Source organism: Piliocolobus tephrosceles, chromosome 4 (assembly GCF_002776525.5).
Source record: "Piliocolobus tephrosceles isolate RC106 chromosome 4, ASM277652v3, whole genome shotgun sequence".
Classification (NCBI taxonomy): Eukaryota; Metazoa; Chordata; class Mammalia; order Primates; family Cercopithecidae; genus Piliocolobus; species Piliocolobus tephrosceles.
The window spans coordinates 111,981,592-112,007,340 of NC_045437.1; the positions used below are offsets into that span (position 1 = coordinate 111,981,592).

At 45.6% G+C, this 25,749-nt stretch overlaps 1 pseudogene; it reads right to left on the minus strand.

Moving 5' to 3' along the window:
• Positions 1 to 8,946: 8,946 nt before the first annotated feature.
• LOC111527452 lies at positions 8,947 to 22,470 on the minus strand (annotated as a pseudogene).
• Between the last annotated feature and the right edge of the window lie 3,279 nt (positions 22,471 to 25,749).

Genomic DNA, 25,749 nt, shown 5'->3' on the forward strand with positions numbered 1-25,749 from the left:
TCTCTCTCTTGAGCTCTTTCCCTGTATTTCTCAACCTAGCCGAGACACCTAAGAAATAGAAAACAACCCACGTTAAACAGCAGGAATGGGTCAATCCTTACTTTCCTAGGGCCAGTGTATCAAAGTGTTGGTTTACATGTTTTATGTCAGCTTTTCAGTATCTGCACAAATTCCTGTCGGCATTTTTATTGGGATTGGCTTGCATTAATAGAGAAGTTGGGGGAAATCGACATTTTAGTAATATCAACCTTCTGATCCATAAAAAGCTGTTGGCTTAAGTATTACTTGATTTTCATCAGAGTTTTGTAGTTTTCAGCATATGGATTTTGCACATATTTTGTTAAATTTATGCCTGTGTACTTTATTTTGTCTTTTTTTTTTTTTTGGCTATTGTAAATGGTATTCTTATAATTTAAAATTCCAGTTGTGGCCAGGTGCAGTGGCTCACGCCTGTAATCCCAGTACTTTGGGAGGCCAAGGTGGGCGGATCACAAGGTCAGGAGATCGAGACCATCCTGGCTAACATGGTGAAACCCTGTCTCTACTGAAAATACAAAAAAATTAGCCGGGCGTGGTGGCAGGAGCCTGCAGTCCCAGCTACTTGGGAGGCTGAGGCAGGAGAATGGCGTGAACCTGGGAGGCAGAGCTTGCAGTGAGCCAAGATTGCGCCACTGCACTCCAGCCTGGGCGACAGAGCAAGACTCTACCTCAAAAAAAAGGAAAAAAAAATTCCAGTTGTTATATAACAAAGGTCTGCAAATAATGACCCATGAGGCAAATCTGATTCCCCACCTATTGCTTTTGTTTGGCTAAGAATCATTTTTCACATTATTGAACAGTTGAAAAATTCAAAAGACTAGCATTTTTGTGATCCAAGAAAACTGCATGAAATTCAGACCTGAGTGGCCACAAATAAAGTGTTGCTAGGACACAGCCATGCTCCCGTATCATTTACTTGTTGTCTATGGGTGCTTCCCATTACAAGAGCAGAGTTACTTGCAACAGGGATCACATGGTTTACAAAAATAAAATATTTACTATTTTGCTCTTCAGAAAAAAAGTTGCCAGCTGGGCACAGTGGCTTACGCCTGTAATCCCAACATTTTGGGAGGCCAAGGCAGGCAGATCATGAGGTCAGGAGATCGAGACCATCCTGGCCAACATGGTGAAACCCCGTCTCTACTAAAAATACAAAATTTAGCTGGGAGTGGTGGTGCACACCTGTAACCCCAGATACTTGGGAGGCTGAGGCAGCAGAATCACTGGTACTCTGGAGGTGGAGGTTGCAGTGAGCTGAGATCACACCATTGCATTCCAGCCTGGGCAACAAGAGCAAAACTCCATCTCAAAAAAAAAAAAAAAAAAAAGAAAGAAAAAGAAAAAAAACTTGCCCATTCCTGGTAAAAAGGAATATCATTTATTTAGGTATATTGACTATGTATGGTTGCTACAGTTATTCATTACAGTTCCAGGAAGTTTTTTCTTGTTGTAAAGTCTTTGAAATTTTTCACATAGCTGTAACAGTACCGATTCCATGTTAAAGAAAAAAAATTGCTTGATTGAATGTAATTACTGCTTTGCTTAAGTTTATAGACTATTCACCAATCTTAAGGTTTGTATTCTTTCTTAGAATATTATCTGTCCAGATCAATGTTCTATGTACATTTTTTTCTTTGAGACGGAGTCTCACTCTGTTGCCCAGGCTGGAGTGCAGTGGTGCAATCTCAGCTCACTGCAACCTCCACCTCCTGGATTCAAGCGATTCTCCTGCCTCAGCCTCCTGAGTAGCTGGGACTACAAGAGTGCACCACCACGCCTGGCTAATTTTTTTTGTATTTTAGTAGAGATGAGGTTTCACCATGTTGGCCAGATTGGTCTCAAACTCCTGATCTCAGGTGATCCACTGCCTCGGCCTCCCAAAGTGCTGGGATTACAGGCATGACCCGCTGCACCTGGCCCCATGTGTTTGGACGAACCGAGGCAAGATGGTGCACTTCCGGGTTCTTCATCCCCCACCCCCAACTCTTCCTGCGGGCACGAAAAGGCAGCCGGCCCCGGGAAGGTGCAGACCAACTGGGCATGCGCCAGGTGACGTCAATCTGAAGAGACCAAGATTTACCTGGTCGCACCTGCGGAACGCCCCTGACACGCCCATGCCCCACCTATTGCCCTCCCACTCCTAGAAAAGCCGCTCTCCGCCATTGAGCCACGCGGACTTCCCAGCTTCCCAGTCCTGTCGGGATGTGAGAACTCCGTCCGAGAGCTTGGGGGAGGGGAACTCTGCCGGCCTTCTTTGCCGGAGGCCGACAGACTTCTTCTCCACATCTTAGGTTACTAAAATAAACTAGCAGTTTTGCGCCTGACCTTTGCCTACTTGCTGGTTCTTTTGTGCTCGCTCTGGTGGTCTTAGAAAAACAAGACACCATGTACATTTGAAAATAATGTGTGTCCTGCTATTTTTGGGTGGAGAGTTCTAAAAATACCAGTCAAGTTGGTTGCCAAGCTCTGTTCAGGTTGCCTTTATTTTTATTGAATTCTGGCTAGTCTCTCATTCAGTTAGTAAGAGAAGAATGTTGAAATGCCAGCTATAATTGTGAATTTGTCTATTTTTCTTTTCAGTTCTTTCAAGTTTTGCCTCAAGCATTTTGAAGCTCTGTGTACGAAGGTGTGTACACATTTAGGATTATTAAGTCTTCTGGGAGAATTGATCACCTTTTCACTTGTAATGGCTCTCCTTATCCCTGATTATTGTCCTTGTTCTGAAGTCTAATTTGTTGGAAGTAAGTACAGTGACATTAACTTTTTTGGGGTTGCTGTTCATATGTACAGGGGAGTAAACAATAATTCTCCCTTTACTCTTCTAGTTCCTAGCTAGGATCCCTGTAAACAAAAGACAAATTAACAAGAAAAAGACAAAAGTGTACTAACATGTATACCTCTTACATACATGGGATATCCAGGGAATGAGTAATTCTCAAAGAGGTGGTTTAAGGCCCCAGCTTATTTATACAGATTCTTCTTTTTCTTTTTTTGAAATAAAGTCTCTCTGCTGCCTGACTCAAGTGGTTCTCCTGCCTCAGCCTCCCAAGTAGATGGGATTACAGGCATGAGCCACCACACCTGGCTAATTTTTATATTTTTAGTAGAGAGGGTGTTTCATCATGCTGTCCATGCTGTCCAAGCTGGTCTCAAAATCCTGGCCTCAAGTGATCTGCCCGCCTCAGCCTCCCAAAGTGCTGAGATTATAGGCATAAACCACCATGCCCAGTAGACAGATTTGTGTGTGTGTGTGTGTTTTTTTTTAGATAGGACCTTCCTCTGTTGCCCAGGCTGGTCTTGAACTCCTGGCCTCAATTTATCCTCCTGCCCTGGCCTCCCAAAGTGTTGGGATTATAGGTATGAGCCACCGTGTGAGGCCTGGATTCTTCAACTAAAACAAAGAAAAAGGGTGTGAAGGAGGCAAGTTAGGGGGCACTAGTGGATGATAGAGGCTGGTTAATCAAACATGTTATGCAAACTCCTCTGGTTCAGTCTCCAGGCTGGTAAGGGTCTAAAGTCTTCTCCAGTGACCAACCTTTGTCCTTCTTGGTATAGTGGGGAGGGATCTCTTTGTAAATTTATGTCTTGCTTTCTGGCAGATTGGGGGAGGTGAGAGAGCTTTCCTTACACTCATTTCTTCTCAATTGCCTTCAGCTCACAATAATCCTGACGTCAAAACAGCATATTTTGGGGGTGGCATGTTCTGCTACCCTTCGCATGGTAACTGCAACCATGAATGTAATGGCTTTTCTGAGTTCTCTGGGTCCTTGTACTGGATCTTCACTGAACATGCAGGTGGCCTTGGGGGTCCCCAGTGACACCTGCCCCTTCCAGTCATTGACTACCTACACAAGCTATATTCAGAGCTTTTATATTCTTCCCTAGAAACAGGAAAGACAGAAATGAGATGTCTGCATGGATGTCTGGCTGGCTGACAGACTCAAATACAAAACACACACCCTCCCCGCCACAGCTCCACCAAGAGCAGAGAAAATCAGCTTCCGGAAAGATTTAAATACTACGAATATAAAGGTGCTTCGGGAACCCAAAGGCATAAACTTCAGGGAACAAAACTTCCTCTTCTTCTTCTTTTTTTTTTTTTTTTGAGACAGAGTCTTGCCCTGTTACCCAGGCTGGAGTGCCGTGGCACAATCTCGGCTCACCGCAATCTCCGCCTCCTGGGTTCAAGCGATTCTCCTGCCTCAGCCTCCTGAGCAGCTGGGATTACAGGCACACGCCACCACACCCAGCTACTTTTTTGTATCTTTAGTAGAGACAGGGTTTCACCATGTTGGCCAGGCTGGTCTCGAACTCCTGACCCTATATTTTATTCTAAGAATTACACAGTTTTAAAACGCTTATATTTAGGTAACTGATTTACTTTGAGTTAATTGTCATATACACTGTTAGGTAGAGTCCTAATTTCCTTCTCTGAACATGTTTGAAGATAGAGTTGACAGGATATGATGGATTGAATGTATATGTGTGAGAGAAGGAGTCAGGGATGTCTCCATGGTGTTCGAGCACTGGGAAGGATGTGACTGACTGATAGGGAAAATAATGAGCTCAGTTTGAATCTTTTGAGAAGAAGATCATTGCTATCAAGGAGACATTTAGCTATGAGTCTGGGGTCCTGTGTAAAAGACTGGGCTGCAGAGTAGGGAGTAATAAGTGTACAAACAATAAGTAAAGCCATGACACAGGGCGAAATCACTACAAAGCTGAGAGCGAGGAGGAGAAACCAAAGGAAAAATGAACAGTTTAAATATCAAGACTTTGAGAACTCTGGCATTAGGAAGTCACAATTAAGGGAAGGAAGAGTGATCAGTGAGGTCAGAGAGATGTAGGGAGACCTCCTGAAACTATTGCTACGGAATAAAAGATGAAATGCTCCCGATCATTGTAAATACAAAGTTGCATGCAGGATTGTGTAAAGACAATGCCAGGTTGGGCTGCCAGAATGAGCCAACAGTGCGTGATGTGCTTCCCCTTGCAGGGAGCCTATGAACGGACGTGCAGTCAGGGAGGTTTCACATCACCTAGATTCCTATCCCAGAAAAGCAGATGTTCATAGTTCTGGGAATGGAATGCAACCCTTGTGGAGAGCCTATACACGGATGCATGGGGGGCGCCTGTCCATATGGATAAGATAGGGCTATAAATGCCCTCATCTTGCCGCGGCCCTTCTAGACCTCTTTAGGGTTAAGGCATACTCCCTTCTGAGAATTTCTGGTCTAACCAGTTGTCTGGCTTCAATCCTGTTTCTATGAATTGTTTGTAACCAGCTTTTGCTGCAACTGTTCCTGCTGATTAATATCTTGCTAATCATAGGTTATGGAAAGACTGTGTTCCTGTTTTAAGGCTCTGTTAGAAATTACTGATGCACACACTACATTGTAAATTCTTATCTCTGTGTACTGTACTTCTGCATACAGATGTTATGTTAAAGAATTACTTCATCCCCATGTGACCATCTCACCTCATAATCAAATGACCCTAAATCCCTCACTAACGTACCTCTGCCCTCACTAAACTTAATAATAAATGCTGGTATATCCAGTGCATTGGCGGCATCACAGGACCAGAAGGCAGTGACCCCCCTGGACCCAGCCTTCATTATCTTGTGTGTGTGTATTATTTCTCGTCCTGCCGATCCACCTGGGAACAAAGAGAGAGCTCCGCTGTATTGCGGGCTGCTGGCCAGCTCCCTCAATAGAGAGGAATCAGTAGGATGTGATGCTTGGAAGGCAAGTGCAGGAGTGTTTCAAAGGGAGGGAGAGATCATCTGTGCCACATGCTATGGAGGGATCAACTCAGATGAGGGCTGAGAATTCACCATGGATTTAGCAACATGGAAGCAACTGGTGTTTTAGATTAAAACTCTTGGGGACAAGGATCAGAAGTTTGATTTGAGTGTGTTCAACAATCAGGGGGTGGAGGAATCCTGGATGCACACTGAGATTTTTGTAAAAGAAAAAAGACATTGGGTGGTAGTTGATGAGAAAAGTGGGTAAACTGAGGTTATTTTTTAAAAAAGATGGGAGTTAATGTTTGTATAATGAGGTGGGAGAATCCAGTGGGAAGGGAAAGAGTGATGGTACAGAAGAGAGGAGACAGTGGCTGAGACAGTATCATAGAGTAAGCTAGAAAAACGAGGCCAGTGAGGACTCAGAAACCTGCTTTTTTACACGTCCCACAGATGTTTTCATGCATCAGCATTTTGGAACCACCTGTAAACCAAAAACAAAATTCTAAGGCCCCCCAACCATCTTAAGACCCTCAGCCAGGGCTCTTAAAATGTAACCCGAGAGACTGGTTCAGGCCATCATGGGGAGTGGGAGTCAGACATGCCTCATTACACCTCTCCAGCATTAACATCAACACAGACATTAAGTACGATAAGAAATATTTTGCAACTTATTCTCTCTGAAGGCTGCTACCTGAAAGCTTCATCTGCATGGTAGAACTTTGATCTCCACAACCTCTCATCTTAACCCAGACATTTCTTTCCGTTTGATTCCAGGTCTTTAGACAAACTCAACCAATTGTCAACCTCGACCTCCTGGATTCAAGTGATTCTCCTGCCTCAGCCTCCAGAGTAGGTGGGATTACAGGCTCCTGCCACCACCCCTGGCTAATTTTTTGTATTTTTTTAGGAGAGAAGGGGTTTCACTATGTTGGCCAGGCTGTTCTCAAATTCCTAACCTCGTGATCTGCTTGCCTCGGCCTCCCAAAGTGCTGGGATTACAGGCGTGAATCACCACGCCCAGCCTATCCCAGGAATTTAAATATTTATTTACTCCAACCATTTTCTTACATTTCTAATTATCTTATAAATACACCTACAGATTCCATATACTTATTTTTTATTGCATAGATAGATGCAATTTATCTTCTGAAAATAAATACTACTAGTACCAGCAAAATGTGGAGGATGCAGAGTTGTACTGCCTGGCTCCTCCTTGGAGAGGACTTGCTGTCCAGTTGTGGGAGTTTGTTTAGGGCCTGGCTGGCTGCTTCAGGGTATGCCTGAGCCAAAGAGAGCACCCCCAGCATTCAGGGCCTTCCCTGGGGAGCCCCCTCAGGTGCCTGAGGCCTGGGTATAAAGATCTGGCCACCTCTTCTTGGCCCAGCCAACTCTGAGGGGGCAGTACTTGTTCTGGCATCCTGGCTGGCTGACTGAGGTTTGGCTGAGCCTGCATCCCATTTTGATGACTTCTGCCCAAGCCTGTTTCTGCTTGCTTTTTTCGTAGGTTTATACCTGCTAGGTCCCTTGTACACCTTGGGCCCTCCAGTACCTGCTCTGGATCACCTGGTCTGTGACACAGAGTGCACTTTTGTTTCAAACCCTCATTTTACTTAATTTACGAATATTTTGTAAAGCCATTTCAATGACAAAATAGTCGTTTTACTACTTGAATATGGATCTTATTAATGTGTTTAAACAGTTGTATATTTTCTTAATTTTGCTATAATAACAAATGTTTCTGTTTAATTCTTTTAACTTACTACTCCCTTTTTTTTTTTTTTGAGACGGAGTCTTGCTCTGTGGCCCAGGCTGGAGCGCAGTGGCACAATCTTGGCTCACTGCAAGCTCCGCCTCCCGGGTTCACAGCATTCTCCTGCCTCAGCCTCCCGCGTAGCTGGGACTACAGGCATCCGCCACCACGCCTGGCTAATTTTTTTTTGTATTTTTCGTAGAGATGGGGTTTCACCATGTTCGCCAGGATGGTCTCGATCTCCTGACCTCGTGATCCACCCGCCTCAGCCTCCCAAAGTGCTGGGATTGCAGGCTTCAGCCATCGCACCCGCCTATTTTTTATACTTTATACAGAATCAAAAGTCTTTCTCCAGGGTTGGCGGCAGCGGGGAGGGAGGGGCGCGGCGTACGTGTGCAGGGGTTTGGAAACTTTGTGGCTTGGCCATGGATCTCATGGCCTGAGAGCCTCACCTCAGGTTTCATGGGCAAGATTGGCCCTTGTGGAGTTTGAGTCCAATCCAGAAGAAACAAGGAAGCCTGGGTCTCCTCCAAGTGTTACAGTAAGCTGGCCTGGGGTCCCCCCAAAGGCAGCCAGAGACAAGCCCAGAATCACCCAGTCTGCAGCAGTGTACAAAGGTTTGAGGTCCCCCCAAAAGGCAGCCAGAACTAAGCCCAGGGTCCCCCTAGCATCAGTAAGATCTACACCTTATACTATAAGACTCTGTGTATGCTTTATACAGAGTCTTACAAATAAATTCCTACAAGTGGAATAACTAGATCAAAGTGGATACATTTGGAGAAAGTTTTTTTTTTTTTTTTTGACACATGACACATTTTGCTTGTTTACTATGTTTTCTCTCCATCAGAATGAAAGCTCTTTGAGGGGAGGGACTTCTGTCTATTGTCTGTATTCCCTGGTGACTCGAATTGTACCTGTATGCAACACACACTCAATAATATTTTTGTTGTAGACTGGTTAGACATGAGTTAGATCTTTGGTACTTCTGAGGAGTCTGGTTTGGGGAAGAGGGTACTAGGGAGAAACTGCTCCCTGCAGTCTCCCCATTTTCATCTTTCAGTGTTGAAAAGTCGGGAGGAGCTGGATTCCGTTTGCTCGGTGACCGAGCCAGTGGGGCGCAGAGGTGCCCAGAGCAGCTCTGAAAAAGTGTAGGGGAAGCTGGACTCCTGCGTGCCTGTCTTTGGGCCTGGGTTGGACCCAGCACACTGAGACAGGACACACACATCTTGGGGAGTCACCCACTAGTCGCCAGCTCCCTGAGGAACTGAAGAATATACTGTTCTTGGTCTGAAGGCACTTGGAGAAGGAGAGGAAGAAGGGAGGGGGCTGAATCTCTTCTCACCCCCATCTCTGCCAGATCCCAGGACCCCTCTGGGCCTCTGTCCCACACAGACCTGCCTAAAAGACGTCAAAGGCCCAGGAGCCCTGGCCAGGGTGGGGTCACCATTTTGCAGCCATAGGTCTGGAGTGCTGGCTCCAGCAGAGGCATCTGGCCAGTGGCTTGAGGTGCTGTGTCTGACACGGTTGCTGGCCATGGAGGGCCTCTGGGCCGTCCTAAGCTCAGACCTTGGCTGTTGGCTGCTGGCTGCTGGGACGGCTGCTTCTGCAGCAGGGTGAGGGTGTCCTGCTTCTCAGTAGAGCGCAGCTGCTGCAACTTCACCAGCTTGAGCTTGGTGGGTTTTGGATCACTTGGACAATCTCTGCCTTCCATTGTTCTCCAGGTGGTGTTTCAGGTTCTCGGCCTGGCGCTGTTTCTTCTCCTGGCAGTGCTTTTCCTTCTCCTCCTCCAGGTTAGGGGCAGAATCCTTGGCAAGCTTCCTTTCCTGCTGTTCCTTCATCTTCCACTGCCAGGACGTGTGCAGGGGCCTGTACTGAACTATCTGGGATAACTTTTTCTTGGAGTGGTCCTTCCACACCCACCCCAATTTGGGCCTCCCCTTCTGGATTACAGGAAACTCCTCCTCCTCCTCCTTCAACTTCTTGGATACTGGAGCCTGGGCTGAAGAATCTTTTCCCTTCTTTGCCCCATGGCTGCCCGTTACCTCTCTCCAGCCAGAGGCAGCTTGCTTGGCTCGTGCTGACCCCGGCAGGGAGCCAGGTGCCTTGGGTGTCAGCTCCTATACTGGCCGTGAGGGCTCTGAACTTGGCACGTGCTGACTGGGGTAAGGCCCCGGTGATCCCGGGCCCGGGTATAGCTGCTGATGCCACCCGCACCCCCGAGGCAGCTCCTTTGGACTCTGGGCCTGCTCCGAGGCTAGTTCTCCCTGGCCCTGAGAACACTATGGTGCCTCCTCACTTGGCTTTGGCTGACATTGTGGGGGTTCAGAACTAGACTCCGGCTGTCTTTGAGGTGACTCCAGGTGTAGATCTTGCTGATGCTGAGGGGATCCTGGGCTTGGCTCTAGCTGCCTTTTAGGGGGGACCCCAAACCTTTGCACACTGCTGCAGACTGGGTGATCCTGGGCTTGTCTCTGGCTGCCTTTGGGGGGACCCGAGGCCAGCTTGCTGCACACTTGGAGGAGACCCAGGCTTCCTTGTTTCTTCTGGATTGGACTCGAACTCCACAAGGGCCAATCTCGCCCATGAAACTGAGGTGAGGCTCTCAGGCCATGAGATGCACGGCCAAGCCACAAAGTTTCCAAACCCCTGCACACGTACACTGTCCCCCTCCCCTCCCCCAACCCCAGATAAAGACTTCTGATTCCTAGTTCCAAAAGGCTCTCAGGGACCAGGCCTGATGGCTCACGCCTGTAACCCAGCACTTTGGGAACTCAAGGCACGTGGATTGCTTGAGGATAGGAGTTCGAGACCAACCTAAGCAACATAGGGAGACCCTGCCTTTGCAAAAAAACAAATCCCCCAAAAAACAACCCCCAAGAAAACAATCCCCCAAAAACAAAACAAAACAAAACAAGAAACCTCTCCCAGGGCCACTACCCACTTTCCTTCCTCCTCTGGCAGTTTATGGCAGTGCCAGTTTCCATGTGCCCCTGCCAGCCCTAGTGCTATCTATTTTTAAAACGTTTCCCTGTCTGAGAGGAAAGACATTATTCCATTGCTCTCGTTTGCCCATTAGCCCTGCGCACCCCCAGCCACCTCTGTGATTTGCCTGCTTGGGGACTGAATGTCACCAGCCTCAAGGTTCTCCTGTCACTGAGGCCAGCACGCACTGACCACAAGGAGGCACTGCTCCCCTGCCAATGTCCTCTGGTTGCACCTGCTCTAGGACACTCAGCTGTGTTTCTGAGCCAAGGCTGCAAAGTTCCACGCCGGCTTTACAGTTAGTAAAGGGCATCAATACCCTGAGGCGGGAACTCAGGTTTCTAAGACGTTGTTGTCGCCTCCAACTCGATTCAACTGTGGTCACTTGGAGCCAGGGCGGGGAATCTGCAGCTTGCAGAGGGGACCACTGCGCCTCCTGCCTGAGGCGGGCTGGGTGGTCATGGTCCTCGCAGTGTTTAAGGTGAGTCTGGGACAGGACCCCATCACCCCCTCCAGATCTGTGGCATCCTCCAGGACCCCAGCGCAGGACGCGCTCCAGGAGCCTCGGTACTTCAGGGCCTCCAGCGGGCGCAGTCGGGGTGCCCGCCCGGCTCCTTTATCAGAAAGGGCAGCTGCGGAGCCCCCGCATCTGCGGGATGTGGAGCGGGGTGGGATGTGGAGCGGGGAGGCTCCTGGATCACGTCATCCCTTGCTCCTCACAGATACGCAAGGGAAAACGGAGGCTCCCAGGGCCCGGTTAACTCGCTCTATTGACAAAGAACCTCCTGGAGCAGAGTCCAGCCAGGCCCCTCTGAGCCCCGTTTGCCACCAGGCCTCAGACTTGGCCTATGGATACTTGAACAAACACTAACAGTTACCAGCGTTGGGGGCCACGCCCCTCAGATAACTCTGGCGCCCCTTAAATTGTCTGCCTGAGAAAACTTGATGCTGCCAAAAAGATGTACTGTTTGTTCTGGCTGGCACCTAAGACAAGGTCTCTGTCTCCCCTCCCTCTGGGAGGACCACAGTTTCCACATGGGGAGCATCACTGGGGCCAACAATGCTCACACCAACCCTTTGCAATTTGTCATTTTCCTGACTCTACTGAGCGCCCCCCTAACCCCTTCCCTATTCCCTTATTTTCCTTTTGAAACTCAGAGTCACCTCTACAAATCCAAGTTCAGTCCAGCTCAGGCTGACTCTTCCCTAGTGCAGCGGTGGGTACTGATGAAAATCTTCCCTTACCCCTGTAATTGGAGCCCGATTTTGTTTCTCTTTGACAGGGTCGCAGAGTGAGTGGTAGAGTCAGGATCCAACCCACTTCTGCCTGAATAGCTCCCTTCTCCCTCTTTCAGACCAGCCTCCAGTTTCCCCTTGACCCCCTCTCTCTCCCTTCCACCTGCAAATCTTAGTTGCCAAATAGAATGGCTGTACCGGTACTTACAGCAACGACAACAACTTATTGGAAAGAAAATTATTTTTTTGTTGTACTTCGTGCTTTTTCTGCCATGTTTTACCCAAGATTTGTTTGCACATCCTCTGATCCTCTATTAGGATATTAAAACAAAATAATATGCCTTTTTTGAGCAGTTTTAAGTTTATAGAAAAATTGAGCTGAAAGTAGTTTCCACATACCCCTCCCCTCAGTTTTCTCTTTATGAACATCTTTCGTTAGTGTGGTACATATTCGAGTTACTGAGCCAGTATCAGTACATTATCATTCACCAAAGTCCTCCTTTATGTTAGGGTTTACTCCTTGGGTTGTAGATTTTATGGATTTTGACAGATGCATGATGACGTGTATCCACCATTACAGAATCATACAGGATGTTTCACTGCCCTAAAAATTCCTTATGCTGCCTAGTTTTGCCTTTTCCAGGATGTCATGTTTGGAGTGATTCAAGTAATTCTCCTGCCTCAGCCTCCCGAGTAGCTAGGATTACAGGCACCCACCACCATGATCAGCTAACTTTATATAAATATAAATATAAATATTATATATATATATATATATATATATATCATGTTTTTAGACAGAGTTTCACTTTTGTTGCCCAGTGGGAGTGCAAAGGCATGATCTTGGCTCACTGCAACCTCCACCTCCCAGGTTCAAGTAATTGATTCTCCTTCCCTGGCCTCCTGAGTAGCTGGGATTACAGGTGCTTGCCACCACTCCCAGATGATTTTTGCTTTTTTAGTAAAGATGGGGTTTCACACCATGTTTGACAGTCTGGTCTTGAACTCCTGACCTCAGGTGATCCAACGTGCTGGCCTCCCAACGTGCTGGGATTACAGGCATGAGCCACCACACCCAGCCAACTTTTTGTATTTTTAGTAGAGATGGGGTTTCACCATATTGCCCAGGCTGGTGTCGAACTTCTGACCTCAGGTGACCTGCCCACCTCAGCCTCCCAAAATGCTGGGATTACAGGTGTCAGCCACTTTGCCCAGCCCAGCAACTGACTCTGTTGCCCAGGCTGGAGTGCAGTGGCGCAATCTCAGCTCACTGCAACCTCCGCCTCCCGGGTTCAAGCAATTCTCCTGTCTCATCCTCCTGAGTAGCTGGTGGCCCTGCGTCTCACTTGCCACTGTAAAATGCAATTTGGTCAAATATAAACTGCTCCTGACTGGTTCTATCTTTCCACATGTTCCATCTCTTTTCCTGGTCCTCTTTTTGTAGGTTTTTGTTTGTTTTACTATATATGGTCACTATCAATCTTTTCTTTTTGCAATTATAACAAACTTCTGTAGGTGGTAAAGTCTCCAGTAGGATGGGAGCTCAGTCTTTACTGAATAAGAAGAGGAAGGAAACATTATCCAGGTGTCGTGGTGCATGCCTGTAATCCGTAATCTTAGCTACTTGGGGTGGTGCCGAGATTGCATCACCACATTCCAGCCTGGATGACAGAGTGAGACTCCATCTCAGAAAAAAATGTATTTATATACATATGTGTATATATATACCTATATATGTATATATACATAAATCTTCATGATCTTGGATTTTGCAATGTGTTCTTAGATACCACATCCAAAGCAAGAGTGACACAAGAAAAAATAAGTTGGACTTCATCAAAAGTAAAAACTTTTTTGCATCGAAGGGCATTATCAAGAAAGTTAAAAAGACAAGTACTATGGTCTGAAGGGTTGTGTTTCTCCAAAATTGTTGAAATCTTCACCCCCAATGTGATAGTATTCAGAGGTGGAGTTTTGGGAAGGTGATTAAGTCATGATGGCTCTACGCTTTTGAATGAGATTAGTTCCCTTATAGAAGAAGACCCAGAGAGCTTCCTTGCCCCTTCTGCTATGCAAGGTTACAATGAGAACACAGCCATCTGTGACGGAGCAGGTCCTCACCAGACACTGAATCTTCAAGTGCTTTGATCTTGGACTTCCCAACCTCTAGAACTGTGAGAAATAAATTCCTGTTGTTTATAAACTGCCCAATCTATGGATTTTATTATAGCAATCCAGACAGACTAAAACAACTGCCTACAGCATGAGAAAAAATATTTGTCAAGTCATGTATCTGATGATAATCTAGTATCCAGAATATACAAAGAATATGTATGACTCAAAAACTGAAAGGCAAACAACCAAATTTAAAAACGGGCAAATAATTTGTATAGATATTAATATGTAGCATCGCTAGTCATTACGGAAATACAAATCAAACAACAACGAGGTTACTATTTCACACCTACTAGGATACAATCAAAATGAATATAACAAGTGGTAAATATGCAGAGAAATTGAAATCCTTTTACACTGCTAGTGAGAATGAAAAATGGTTCGGATGCTTATTCTCTTCTTTCTTTTAAGGATGTGTTCTTTACCATTCTATTCAATGCCTTACATATCTGCATATTTTCTTGGGCTGCCTACATGATATACAAATATTTGGATACAGACAGAAATATAAATCACTCATCTAAAAGCTTTTCAACCTGACACATAAATTCAGTTTACTTGAAAATGGAATGTTAAAAGTGTTACTGAACAACTTTTACTATGGTTCACGTTTGTTAATATTTGCTAATATCCTAAAAACAAAAACAAAACTCCTCAAAATACTTTGGTTTTATAATGTAAACATCTGATGTCTAGATTAATCAATAAAATTTTGTGTTTTAAATAATTGTATTCTATTTTATTTTGGTGCTGTGTAATTTCATAATAGATTAAATACTAGCTGATGCTCGTCAGAAGTAAACTAGTGAATTATCATCCCATTAAGATACACTTTGTTTCTGCTAAGAAACATCTTAATTTAAATGTAGGAATTTACTAAATCAAGTACTAAGTTTTTATTTCTTTTACTAAATGGAGGATATATGTAAAATTCAAATACATTCAATTACTCAATTTATTCTTTACGATCATGAGAATATAGACAGCATATTTTACACAGAGCATACAAAGCTTTATCTTCATTGAATTACAAGTAAAATATATGTATATATAATTTAGATATTATATAGCAGAATTTATTTATTTACCTGTGCGTGATGGAATGTGATTCCAGCAATCATTCCATGTACAATAACTGGTTGAAAATGGGACATGGGCCAGGCATGGTGGGTCACGCCTGTAATCCCAGCACTTTGGGAGGCTGAGGAGGGTGGATCATGAGGTCAGGAGTTCAAGACCAGGTAAACCCTGTCTCTACTAAAAATACAAAAACTAGCTGGACATGGTGGTGGATGCCTGTAATCCCAGCTACTCGGGAGGCTGAGGCAGGAGAATTGCTTCAACCCAGGAGGCAGAGGTTGCAGTGAGCCGAGGGCTACTGCACTCTAGCCTGGGTGACAGAGCGACACTCCATCTCAGAAAAAAAGAAAAGAAAAATGGGACATGAAGTAAACTGACATGATTAAAAGAAACTACATTAAGTGAATTCACTATAATGTCTCCAAGCAAGGCAAGATCACCCTCTTGAGATAAGGAATGAGAGGCTACTTATTTTGACCAAGTTAGCTCCACGATTTGGGGAACCAAGGGCTACATGGATACTCGTTTTGTTCCCCCACCCATCCCCGCCACTACCAAAAAAATACTTGAGAACCCATTATTTCCCAATTCAAGCTTCTACTTTCATATAAAAGAAAAGTTGATACTCCAAAATCAACTTAAATTTTAATTAACCAAATACAATCTTCCTAAAGAGAAACACTTCACAAGAGTTAAGCCAAGAGAAAGATAGGGAATATGAAACAACAAAGAACATCAATAAACCAAAATTAAATGTTTGGAAAGATAACAAAATTGGCAAATGTTTACTTAGACTAAGCAAGAAAAAAAAAGAGAAGAGAATCAAATTACTAAAATCAGCAATAAAAGAGAACGCATCACTGCCAGTATCACAAAATAAAAATGATTAAAAGAGAATGCAATGAAAATCTTATGCCAAAAAAATTAAGATAGCCTAGATAGAATGGATGAAGTCCTAGAAAGACACAAACTAAAACAGAGTAAAGGAGAAATATAAAATATAAATAGATCTATAGAAGGTTACAAGATCAGATTGTAATTTTAAAAACTTTTAATAAAAATCCCATATCAGGCAGCTTCCCAGGTGAAGTGTATCAAACACTCTGAGAAATTAATATCAATTGTTCACTAACTGTTGCAGAAAATAAAAGGGTAGAGAACACTTCCCAATTCATTTATAAAGCCAGGATTACTCTGACACCAAAACAACATAGACCAGTATCTTTCATTATTTTATAAAATGAAATATACTCAACAAAACACCGCCAAATGAAATCCAGCAACACATATAATAGATTATGCACTAAGTGCAAATGTGCTTTACCCCAGGAATGCACCATTGATTTAATATTTGAAAAATCAATGGGTACAAACACCACACTAATAGAATAAAAGACAAAACTTTATGAGCATCTCAACAGAAATAAAGCATTTGAGAAAATCCGTATTTTTGCAAACCTTCTCTCTCTCCTGCTCACCTCCGTTCCTCTCTCATCATCCTCTTTTCCATCCACCCAAAAACATTTCCCCACTGTCTTTCTGCAAAACTTTCTCTTCCCCTGTTTTCCCCCTCCATCTACCCCCCCAATTTTTTTTCCCACCATTTTTCCTCACCGTCTTTTTGCAATGTCTTCTGCTCACCATCCTCTTTTCCCTTCGGCACTAACCACTTTCTGTACTCCTCCATCTATCCCCAAACTATTTTCCCCTTCCTACCGCTCCAGTCGCACTGCAGTCTCCGTCGCCACCAGCTGCAGCTAGGCAAGCGGTGGTGCCAAAAGCTACAAGCCTCAAGCGTGTGGCGGTGCTTAGCCCCGGTCCTGGTCCTCTAAATTGGGCATGGAGAAGCTCGCGGAGCAGACACAGAAGAGCCTGCGATAACCTGACTCCCCTTCAGCACCATTTATATACTGAGGTTATGCACATGAGGTTCCTGGACTACATGTTCCGGTTGGATATGAGAAAAACCGGAGGCCTACTCTGATTGGACTTTATCATCATGTTCTGATTGGATGAAAGCAAGTCTTAGGACAACCAATCAGAGTATGAAAATAAAGTCCAATCAGAGAAGGCCTAGAGGTTTTCAGTCATCCAATCAGAACATGTAGTCTAGAAACCACCGGCATAATCCCATGTGCATGCTGGGAAGGCCTCGCCTGGATTTAGGCTCTTTTGTATCAGCCTGCTTATGTAGTCTGTTTCCGGCTTTGAGGACCAGGAGAGGGAGGAGCTCAGGCACCTGCTGCATGCTGGAGGCTGAAGCTTTGTGGCACCGTGGCTTGTCTCACTGCAGTTGGTGGTGGCGAGGGAGAATGCAGCATGTGGGAGCATATGAGGGCAGCCAGAGAGGTAGGAGGGTCGCCAGAGGAGTAATAGGGTGGTAGAAGGATGGCTGGAGCAGTAGAGAGGTGGCCAGCAGGAAAGCTGCTCCTGACCAGCTAGAGGACGAGAAGTGGGGGCCACCTGTGCATGCTAGAGGCTGGAGTCACCAACCACTGAGGCACGTCTGGCTGTCGGTGGTGGTGGCGGCAATGGAGACCAGCTCAGTTTAGAGTGGAAGAAAGATGGTAGGGTAGGCGTAGATGCGCTGTCTGCCGCTGCACTGCTCACCTTGTGGAGGCGGGTTTGGTGTGCTGTTGAGTCTGCACTGCCTGCTGCGGGAGGCTGGTGGTGCTGTCCGGCTTTGCATTGCTGGCAGTGGCGTGGGGGTTGGCTGCACTATTGGTACCTACGCTGCCCAAGGTTGGTGGGGGGGGGGGGGGTTGGAGGTAGGTTGTGTGCGCTATTGTGCACTGCTGGTGGTGCCGAGGGTGGGTTAGGGGAGCTATCAGCTGCTGCAGTGCCCAAGGCAGAGGGTCGGTTGGGTGAGCTATCCAGGGCTGCAATGCCAGCCAACAGTCGGGGCGGTTTAGGGGAGCAGTCGGGTGCTGCACTGCTGGGAGAGGAGGGGGAAGGTGGGGGGCGGTTGGTTGGGTGCACTATCCCGGGAGTTCAGTCCCCACAATGGGAGCAGGTTGGGGGCACTATCCGTGGCTGTGCTGCCTGGGGGTGGGGGAAGCGGGGGCCAGAGGCAAGAGTGGGTTGGGGGCGCTATTGGGTGCTGCAGTGCCCGTGGCGGGGACGGGTTGTGGACACTATCAGGTGCTACACTGCAAGTGGTAGAGGGGTGGTTTGGTGGTGCTGCCAGGGTTACACTGCCCACGCCTGGCTCTGGGTGTGTTGTGGGTGCAGTCCGAGGGCTACATTGCTGGCACTAGGGGCCAGGTTGGGGCACTATTGGACGGGGGAGGGGGGCTGCACTGCTGCCATTGGCAGCAGGTTGTGGAGGTGGCCACTATAGCGGTGGCCTCCGAGGAAGGGGCCCTTCTACTCTTCCCAGTGTCAAGGCTCTGGAGGGTGAGCAGCTCCTGCTCATGTTGGAGCGCTGTAGGCATACAGAGTTTTTGTGGCAATTCTCTGAGCATTGCAGGGCCCTCACACCCACTGGTTCTCCAGCCCTTGCCCTCTTGCTCCATATTGCGGAGACCATCCGGAACCCCTGAGGATGGGATAGTGGGCACCACAGGGACTCAGGGCCCCCTGGTGGAGGAGTCAGGAATGGGAACCGATGCTTGGGTGGGGAGGACTGACTAGGTCTGAGTTTCTGCTGTTCCTGCTCCCCAAGGAGCGCCAGGCACTGTGATGTCTCCAGTCCCCACCCCAGGTCAGGAGGCCAGCTTGGGTCAGGAGGAGAAGGTTGGACTTTGGAGGGTGAGTGTGAGTATGTTCTCTGAGACCAGCCCCTGCCACCCAGTGGCCAGCATGACAAGGCGAGGCTCTAACACTGCCGCTTTCTGCATCCTGTTTTAGGGTTTAGGTTTTACGGTTTTCTTGCTTTGCCCGTCGGGGCGCTCCGGGCCAGGCTGGAGGAAGAGGTGAAGTAGCCATCTGTGGTGAGCTGGAGGTTGGAGTTTGCAGATGGCACAGCTCTTTGGCTCGCCTCCTGCGGTTGTGGTAGTGATGTGGCAATGGAGACTGCAGCTCAACAGGAGTGGTAGGAGGGTGCCTGTGTTGGCCAGGTGGTAGGAGCCTTGTAGGGTGGGCGGGTGGATGGAAGGTGACAGCAGCAGCAGCGCTGGTTATGTTGGTGTCGGTGCTAATGGTGGCAGCAGCAGCAAGTCTGGGGCCCGGGAAGGGGGAGTAGGAGCGCTTTGGGGCCTAGCCTGGCATGGCATGGGTAAGAAGCTGCCAGTTCTGTACCACAGCCCTCGGTGATAGGTGGAGGAGTAGCCAGAGCAAGGAGGAGTCCTCCCTTTTCTCCTGCAGTCTCTGGAGGGTACCCTCCTCCTGCTGGTGCCTGAGCCAGGTGTGAGTGGCAGCGTTGCCTCATTCTTAACAAAATTTAGGGGGTGACTATTTGTGTATCTTTTTGCTGGTTTTTTGTTCTAATAGTCTTGGATTTTTTAAATTTCATGAATCGGGAAGGGGAAAAAAGGTAGCATAACAGGCCTTCTAATTCTTGCACCAGTTCTTTTTCCTTTTTTGCAGTCTAATCTTATCATCATCATCATCATTGTGTTCCTCTTCATTTTCTTATGCTGCTGCTTCTATTTGTTTTTATGCTTGTTTCTCATCCTCCTCCTCTTGTTTCCTTTATCCTAAGCAATGGCCTTAACAAACCAAAACTGAGTTAAAAACTACTTGTCACTGTGTTATATTTTTAAAATAATCAGTCCCTTACTTTGGAGCCGGTAGAGAGAGAGATTGAGAGGGTGCAAGTCACCTCTGGAAGGCTGGGATTTGTTTTTACTGGGAAGAAAATATGTTGTTTGTTATCACAAGCCTGTGTGGCACCAGCAGCTCCTCCTTGCCCCACTCTCACAAACCAGCACCCAGACTGGTGAGTCCAAACACAGATGCACACACACATATACACACACATTACCTTCATGTGCACACATGTTCTCTCCTGTGCACACATAGATTCTAACATGCTTATATACTCAAGCTACACATTCACATGTGTACACACATAAGTACATTAACACATGCACACTTGTGTGTGCATGCACGTACATGTACATGCACATCCATACAGGCACACACACACTCACATACACACATTAACATTTCCTGTTTAACATTTTCTGTTTGCCCCTGGTGAAACTGAGGGCCAGATACTGCCCAACCATTGTGATGTTGTCAGTAGGCAAACTGGGAGGAGTTTGGTCACAGCCATGGTGCCAAGTTTTGAACTTAGCCTCTGAGGTGATCCTGGATCCGTGGACCTTCCCAATGTCCCTCTGCTGCCTCCACATACCCCATCCTCAACACCAGCCCACCGCAGAGGGTCGGGGGCTGTATGCAAGTGGACATTATTGTAGATGCCTCTGTAATGAGAACATGCAGGAGGAATAAAGAATTTCTGTGTTAAACACTCAGCCTTCCTCTGCCCTTTAGCAAAAATTCCAAGGAGAAGAGAGTGATGACAGGAGACAGAAATATGAGTGAGAAACAGAAGGAATGGACAAGATGATTAGAAGGCTGAACAAAGGAAAGAGCAAGCTAAGATGAGAAAAAGCGGCCGGGCGCGGTGGCTCAAGCCTGTAATCCCAGCACTTTGGGAGGCCGAGATGGGCGGATCACGAGGTCAGGAGATCGAGACCATCCTGGCTAACACAGTGAAACCCCATCTCTACTAAAAAATACAAAAAAAAAAAAAACTGGCCGGGCGAGGTGGCGGGTGCCCATAGTCCCAGCTACTCTGGAGGCTGAGGCAGGAGAATGGCGTGAACCCAGGAGGTGGAGCTTGCAGTGAGCTGAGATCCGGCCACTGCACTCCAGCCTGGGCGACAGAGCGAGACTCCATCTCAAAAAAAAAAGATGAGAAAAAGCACTGCAGAAAGAAAACATTCTGAAGGAGACAGAAGGAGGGGCAGATGGGGGAATAAGGAGCCGGTGGAGAGAGATTGAGAAGGTGTGAGTCACTCCTGGAAGGCTGGGATTTGTTTTTGCTGGGAAGAAAAAATGTTCTTTGTTATCACAAGCCTTGTGTGACACCAGCAGCTCCTTCTCACCCCACTCTCACAAACCAGCACCCAAACTGGTGAGTGCAAGCACACATGCACACACTTACACAAATACACAGTGTACACTTATGTGCACACACAGATACTAACATGCTCACATACTCAAGATACACATTCACATGCATACATACACATGTAATCACATGCACACTCGTGTGCGCACACACACTCACATGTACATGCACACCTATACAGGCACACTCACATGTACATGCACACCCATACAGGTCTACACACATACAGGCGCACACACACTCACACATTAGCATTTCCTGTTTAACGTTTTCTGTTTGTGCCTGGTGAAATTGAGTGCCAGGAAATACTGGCCAACCCTTGTGATGTCATCAGTAGGCATACTGGGGGGAGTTGGGTTACAGTCATGGTGTCAAGTTTTGAAGAGGTTTATCCTCGTGTAGGTTTCTTAGCATGAACTAGGTCTTCCCTGAGAGTGGCATCTGGCCCCAGCTCCATGCAGTCCTCACCAAGTCCCATTGCCTGTGCATCCTGTGCTTCATCTTCCAAGGCTGGCTTCAGCAGCGGCCTGTGAAGTTGGCTGCAGAACCATCAAAGTGTGGAAATAGAGATCAGAACTTTACATAACTGTATTTTATCTCACTTTTTAAAATTACCCATTTTTGGCATCTGTTTAATAATGTTTATATTGGTGGAGTTGAGCATTTAAATGATCATTAAATAAAAATGCAATACGGCTGCATGCTCAGAAAGACTGTGCTTTTAGCTATGTTACCAGGGAAGCTTGATGGTCACTTTTCTCTGTGTCTTTTCTTGGACAATCTTTTGGACCCTTCTCCAGTCAAGTGTGATTGTTTAACACTTCTTATCTCTCTTCCTTCTAACCCCATGCTTAAAAATCTTCAGTAGCTTCCTGTGTTTTTAATACAGTCATGAATATGAGTGTCTTGTCTTTTTTTTCTTTTTTTTTTTTTTTCCTTTTTTTTAGACAGAGTCTCACTCTGTCGCCCAGGCTGGAGTGCAGTGGTACAGTCTCGGCTCACTGCGAGCTCTGCCTCCCAGCTTCATGCCATTCTCCTGCTTCAGTCTGCAGTAGCTGGACTACAGGCGCCTGCCACCACGCCCAGCTAATTTTTTGTATTTTCAATAGAGACGGAGTTTCACTGTGTTAGCCAGGATGGTCTCAATCTCCTGACCTCGTGATCCACCCACCTGGGCCTCCCAAAGTGCTGGGATTACAGGTGTGAGCCACCGCGTCCGGCTGAGTGTCTTTTCTTAAAATACGTAAGATTTGTCTTGCATCTTTTCAGCTTACCTCTTTCTACATCATGACTAGCACCCTGGCCTTTGAATTTTTGGGATGAGGCTCCATCCTGCAACTTGCTTGGTAAAGCTTCTTCTTTGTCCTCATTGCCCATCTGTTCAACCTCGACTCATTCCCTGGTACTCTTATTAAGTAATGTATTCTCTGGTAGTTCTTTCCTGATCCCGTAGGCTTGCTAACTAGTCCCATAGCATCTTGCATTTTTGGTGACTACAAGAGAGCAGGGAACGTGTCTGGGTTCTCCAGATCCAGTGGTGTGCTGGTAAATGCTTAACAACTGACTGTCTGAAAAACACAGAACTTGGCTTATAGTATTTGCACATTTCTGTGTTGTAAGTAGGAATATCATGGCCAGATTCAAGCTACCAAGCTGATGTCGCTGAATGATGAGTTGGGATGAGATGCGTGCTGGCACACCATCATAGGATAATTCTACCATGCAGATTGAGTAGATGCACCATGAACATAGACAATAAAATATACTGAAAGAATTAGAATATGAGGAATCTTAAATATTATAGTTTCAATATAATTTAGTTGGAAGTTCATAGAATGCATTTTAATAATAATGACTTTAAGAATAAACTCTCAGAAATTCCTGAAAATGTAATAACCTGTTCTCATGCAATGGTTTGAGCCAGGACTAGAGATCCCTTGTGTCAAGCACAGACAGGTCACATTTTTTTCATTGATGGCAGACATTGGAATAAGCCAATGTGTATGTGTGCTGCCATTTCTTGGAATTTACTGTGCCCTTGAATTATCAACTTACTCTCATAGAACTGGGATGTTTTGCATTATACTAGCTTTTATATGAGAATGTGTATACTCAAGGCCACTCCAGTAGTGCAACTGATTTACTAAGGCATTAACATTGATCTAATGAAGTTTAAGGACAAGTGATTGGCTCAGATAAATGATAAGACATTAATCTTGCTTTGTTGGGTAGGCAAAGTGGAAGGAACAATGGTGAATGTTTTATTGCTCGGAATCCCCATTTTGCTTTTCATCTCATTTACCAATCATTAAGAGGTGAATTATCAGAAACATACTTTACTAGTATTTGCCTGCAGCTAGTTAATTGGTAGTTTTGACTGAATTGCTTAGTTCAACCCAAGTTCCTAAAGGGAGTAAACATTTGACTGAAAAGATTTTTTTAGAAGAAAATACAGACTATTTCACAAGATTATAATGACACGCTGTGTGGAAATGTAGATTGGGGCACTCAACACATTTCTGTTAATCCAAGTAAATGTTCCTAACATGGATACAAGAGTAAACGCCAGCAAGGTTAACAAAAGTTTATGCAAAATGTAGACGTTTTAATAGCCATGTCATAGGGGATTTCAAATATTTTCTAAAGATTAACTGTTAACATTTAGGTCCTATAAAGAAAAAGTTTTCAAATGCCCTGGAATATAGTATTTTTTTTTTTTGTTATCATTGTTTCTAGATGAAATAGACATTCTAAGCTTTATTTCTAAAAATGGAAAGCTATTAGAGCCAGAAAGGTTTTTAAGAGTGAATCTAAGCCCTCTTCGTTATGGATGAGGAAACTGGAGCCACATGTGAATGTGGACAGCCCTGCTCTGTTTGAATCTGAGTATTGGAATGTGTGGTTTACCATTTGAATGACGACCTGAGCAGGTGAGAGCTTGTCGTTGTTGCAGATGGTGCTCAGGCCTGCACTGGACTCTATGCCGTCATCCTGGATGACTCTCTCCTTTGTTATATTTGCAGAGAAAGCTAAGGAGGCATATTAGAAATCCATAGTAATGTAGATAAATTTTGTAAAATCAACTACGATGGGTCACCATTCCTACTTAATTCAGAGCAAAAGAAGGGATTTTTTTTTCTATTTTTTTGCATCTTGCTTGCCATTGTGAAAGTAGCATTCAGCTTTGAATCATTTGCAGTGACGTGATTTTCAATGTTGTTGTCTGTGACATTTTGAGAGTTAAAATGCCTACTGGAAATGCTGCAATGCTTTTTCTTCTTTTCATTCCCGCTGTCCTAGATAGGACTATCCTGTCAGTGGGCCTCTGTGTGTGTTGGCTAGGAAGCCACAAACGGGTTGCATTCTTTTTGCTTGGTTGTCAGACTGCCAGAGTTATTGATAAAAGTTTTCATCTTTAGAGTTGTAAATGTGCTACTTAAATATTAGAGCTATTTTATCAGTATTGAAGTGTTTCATTTGCCTAATAAAAAAGCAGCCAAGCATTTGTTTGATTTTCCGTAAAGATTCTGTAAAGAATTCCGTAAAGATTTTTATCTTCAAGCCACAAACTTCTGCCTGCAAAAACATGAACCCAGTGAGAAGAAATGAGCAGAAAATTTAATGTAAAAGTTACACTGAAGCCAGTGATACTGCATTGTCAAATCTATTTGTCTGAGGACAATCAGCTGTGATTGAAGATCAGACAAGAGAAGTCACCCCCTGAGCTATACTTGATTCGAGTCATCACAAGGGGTGACTGCGCTAGGCCAGGAGAGTAGAGAGTAGGTTAGCGTCTCACTTCCCCGTGGGTCTTGAGCACCCTGTAAACTTTTGAGCTGCTGTGCCTTTTACAACAATAATAGTCAACCTTGTCCTCAGGCTGCAGCCTAGAAATGTGTAGAATCCCTGCATTGGTTGAGGCATCTTTGGATCCAGAGACTTGACTGGGATCTTGGGGCCCTGCTGCTTGCTAGAGTCTGAGTAGCATCTGGGTAGGAACCCGAGAGGACTTCCTGGCCTCTGCTGGACAATCCGTGATAAGAGATGGAGGATGGAGAAGGCTGAGCCTTGTGTCCTTCAAAGATCTGAGAGCCAGAGCCACAGGTAGGTCAGCTCAGTGGGAAGGAGAAGGGATTCTGGAAGCCAGTCCTTCATTGGATGGTCTCCAATAACAGAAATATTCATGTAAGCCACTAAATGAACTGTGAGAAAACCCTCTTTGAAAACTCCTAAAAGGGTTCATGTCTTTTTTTGTTCTTTAATCAGAGAAAGGGTCTTGCTGTGTGGCAGAAGCTAGTTTCAAAATCTTGTTCTCAAGCAGTCCTCTGGCCCTCAGCCTCCCAGGGTTGGGATTATAGGCATGAGCCACCATGTGTGACACCTAAGAACTTAGGTTTGTGGAAATTCCTCTCAACTCTGTCTGCAGAAATCAAGTTGTAATTTTGGCCGTGGTTTGAGATTTTAAATCTGTTTCTGAGTATTTGCCGGGTTTTGCATGGAAATTTAGAAGACTCAGGTCATGGAATATTAACAGAGTGCATTTTAAACAGATCCCCAGGAGTAATGACTTTTTAATTTTTATTTTTATTTCAATAGTTTTTGGGTACAGGTGGTTTTCGGTTTCACGGATGTGTTCTGAGATTCTAGTGGGTGTGT